Genomic DNA, 3,890 nt, shown 5'->3' with positions numbered 1-3,890 from the left:
ATGTTCGCAATTAAATACTTCTGCCGTTGTGTTTTTCTTTAATGAAGTTGCATCCCTCGCAGGCGAGGCAAGCTGAGCTATTTATAGCTCAGTAGCAATGATCAGTTGAGGCAAGCGACAATGACGTCTGGTCACGTGATATAAGCATTTGCTTGAGTGCGTGTCCTAGCTGTTGTTACGAAGCGGTTTACTCGTATCTGTGGTAATGTGTATTGTTGTAAATAGAATAGACTATAGCGATGGTCAGACATTGGAAAGGGCTATAGGCTGCATACCGTCGCGTTGACCGCAGTTGAACCTTTGTGTAACTGACAAGGTTTTTCACGTGCAAGTAATGCAGGCGACAGCTCACTGGCAATGTCATAGCAAGAACGACTTTGTAAAATCAGTCGCCGTCAAGGAGCCAAGCTCGACTCATGTTTTTCGTAACACGTTAGCAGACGGGCTCCTGTTTTAGGTATCTGACTGAAGAAGGATGAAGACTGACGAACTTTCCCTATCAGTCTACGTGATATCTTCCATTTTCATATTCATGCCAGGCCGGCGACTGTACTAAATGTTGGCTTTACACTCTTTTGAGGTATGTTTGAAACCGGTTATATTTTCATGTCATGTTGTCGTATGTGAAGAGTGACTGTTTCTGTGTTTAACGTTATTGTGTAGGCCTAAGCTATTGTGCTACACTGCTTAAACATGTGAGGGTTTTACGTAACGTTTTCTTGGATTTAGAAAACAGGAATTAACGTGTAAATAATTATATTGGCTCATGCAGCTTAATATGTTGGACGAGTGAGTATTTTTATTGTGCGAGTGAAAGAAACCAAAGACAAGTTGACTTATGGACTATAAACTTTACAGTGTTCCAACTGGGGGGTTTTCATCGCCGGAGGCTGAACTGAACCAGTCAACTGCGGCTTGTGGACATGACCATGGCATGGAGAGCTGGCAGGGTTCTACAGTTAGCCGCCGAGACGAACTGGAAGGATCAAGGACTACGTCAAGCAATGGTTGCGGTGTCGTGAGGACTGGTGCACCCTTGTCAGTCGTCTGAAGGACTTACAGCCATACCAACATCTTGAAAGCCGAAAGATGGCAGTAGGGTAACGTACAGTAGAATACCTATTCGTCTTACCTGTTAAGCTGCTTTGTTTGAGCCAAAAGGTGTCTGCGTCTTGGACTGTAGAGTTTCTTGCGGTGTTGTCGGCCTAGAGTACTGGTCGAAGCCCGGAAATGATTTTGTGATGTAAAAAGCTTTGTAAACTAATAATAATTAGTCTTGGCAGTGTCAAGATCCATTTAACACCAGGTTTTTGCGTGTGTGAGTGCGTGTGCGCTTGTGCCTTGTAAGCTACGGTAGCGGACAACTATTCAGATTACATTCAAGTCTGTAAACAAATACTAAATTTATAGAGTTGTGTAGAGGCATTTATGATTGTCTAAAAACCGGGCTATACCACTCCATAACATCTGGCGCCCAATAAGGGACCATAAAATCTGGCGCCCAATAATGTTTGTTTGTTTGACCCTTTAGCAGTATTGTTTTCTATCTCAAGGCACGTGCGCTTACACGGGTGTGAATGATTGTTTTGTTTGTCCTGTTTATCCAGTAACATTCTCAGATTTGATTTGATTTTTGATTTGATGTGTTGACTGGCATATTCTTGCAAGGTCTTACTCGAGTTTCATTCATGATATTTTTTTTAAACAGCTTCTGAACATGACCTATATATAATTCTTTTGACTTTTTGGATAATCTCTGATCGAGATTCAGAAAATTTCATCGTTTTTTCAACAATTCATTTTCTTTTGAGGAAAGGGGGTGATGTTACGAAGCGGTTTACTCGTATCTGTGGTAATGTGTATTGTTGTAAATAGAATAGACTATAGCGATGGTCAGACATTGGAAAGGGCTATAGGCTGCATACCGTCGCGTTGACCGCAGTTGAACCTTTGTGTAACTGACAAGGTTTTTCACGTGCAAGTAATGCAGGCGACAGCTCACTGGCAATGTCATAGCAAGAACGACTTTGTAAAATCAGTCGCCGTCAAGGAGCCAAGCTCGACTCATGTTTTTCGTAACACGTTAGCAGACGGGCTCCTGTTTTAGGTATCTGACTGAAGAAGGATGAAGACTGACGAACTTTCCCTATCAGTCTACGTGATATCTTCCATTTTCATATTCATGCCAGGCCGGCGACTGTACTAAATGTTGGCTTTACACTCTTTTGAGGTATGTTTGAAACCGGTTATATTTTCATGTCATGTTGTCGTATGTGAAGAGTGACTGTTTCTGTGTTTAACGTTATTGTGTAGGCCTAAGCTATTGTGCTACACTGCTTAAACATGTGAGGGTTTTACGTAACGTTTTCTTGGATTTAGAAAACAGGAATTAACGTGTAAATAATTATATTGGCTCATGCAGCTTAATATGTTGGACGAGTGAGTATTTTTATTGTGCGAGTGAAAGAAACCAAAGACAAGTTGACTTATGGACTATAAACTTTACAGTGTTCCAACTGGGGGGTTTTCATCGCCGGAGGCTGAACTGAACCAGTCAACTGCGGCTTGTGGACATGACCATGGCATGGAGAGCTGGCAGGGTTCTACAGTTAGCCGCCGAGACGAACTGGAAGGATCAAGGACTACGTCAAGCAATGGTTGCGGTGTCGTGAGGACTGGTGCACCCTTGTCAGTCGTCTGAAGGACTTACAGCCATACCAACATCTTGAAAGCCGAAAGATGGCAGTAGGGTAACGTACAGTAGAATACCTATTCGTCTTACCTGTTAAGCTGCTTTGTTTGAGCCAAAAGGTGTCTGCGTCTTGGACTGTAGAGTTTCTTGCGGTGTTGTCGGCCTAGAGTACTGGTCGAAGCCCGGAAATGATTTTGTGATGTAAAAAGCTTTGTAAACTAATAATAATTAGTCTTGGCAGTGTCAAGATCCATTTAACACCAGGTTTTTGCGTGTGTGAGTGCGTGTGCGCTTGTGCCTTGTAAGCTACGGTAGCGGACAACTATTCAGATTACATTCAAGTCTGTAAACAAATACTAAATTTATAGAGTTGTGTAGAGGCATTTATGATTGTCTAAAAACCGGGCTATACCACTCCATAACAGCTGTGTGTTTCGAAATGTTCATGCGAAGAAATTCTGAATAAAATTTTGTTTAAACCAAGCGACAATGACATCAGTCATGGTGAATAATGAGCCAGAATGTGCAAGTGTTGGAACAACAAGCATCACACCGAGCGGACACTGCCATTTATATTGTGTCTTCTCGATATCATGCTCTTTTCTTGCGAAAACATGCACATTGAGGCTGATTATTCACCATGATGCCATTGTCGCTTGCCGAAACTGATCAGCCGAGCCACTGAGCTACATAAGCTCAGCTTCTCCCACGTGCACCTTAAGGGGGAACAACCCTTCGAAAGCGCATACAACCCCCACAGTTATTTCTGGACATTGCTGTTTGCAACAACTGAACCTCTTCCCTTTTCAAAGAAGCCTTTGGTTTAATGGTTGTATAGACTGTCGATTCCCTTATCACATACACAACTAATGAATGAAGAACAAAGCGATATGCATCTTCCCCCCCCCCCCTCTCCGTCACCCTAATTATTACAAAAATATACCGGTTAGAGAGCAAGACGCCGTTTGTGATGACAGACCGAATTACATGTTGGTCATTAACGCTAACTATGACAAGAAAATGCAAAAACACATCTGTCCGTGATACTTTACTAATCGTCGGGGTTGCAACAGACAACGCCCCCCTTAAAACAGAAAGCTCCGGATGAATCTAAAAAAAGAACGTTAAGCAAGAACAGCGAAAGAAAAAACCCATCACATCGCAGAAAAAACTGATTCACACTACATACGCACGCACG

General features: G+C 42.5%; 1 long non-coding RNA gene across 1 annotated transcript; it reads left to right on the top strand.

Moving 5' to 3' along the window:
• The first annotated feature begins 179 nt into the window (after positions 1–179).
• LOC138978254 (uncharacterized) lies at positions 180–2,950 on the top strand. Its single transcript, XR_011459623.1, has 2 exons — positions 180–580; positions 859–2,950. It is a non-coding gene; the product is annotated as an uncharacterized lncRNA (long non-coding RNA).
• Positions 2,951–3,890: the final 940 nt, after the last annotated feature.

This window comes from Littorina saxatilis, linkage group LG1 (assembly GCF_037325665.1).
Source record: "Littorina saxatilis isolate snail1 linkage group LG1, US_GU_Lsax_2.0, whole genome shotgun sequence".
In the NCBI taxonomy this organism is placed as follows: Eukaryota; Metazoa; Mollusca; class Gastropoda; order Littorinimorpha; family Littorinidae; genus Littorina; species Littorina saxatilis.
The sequence above is the reverse complement of the archived record's forward strand: the minus strand, read 5'-3'. Positions and strand labels throughout refer to the sequence as shown.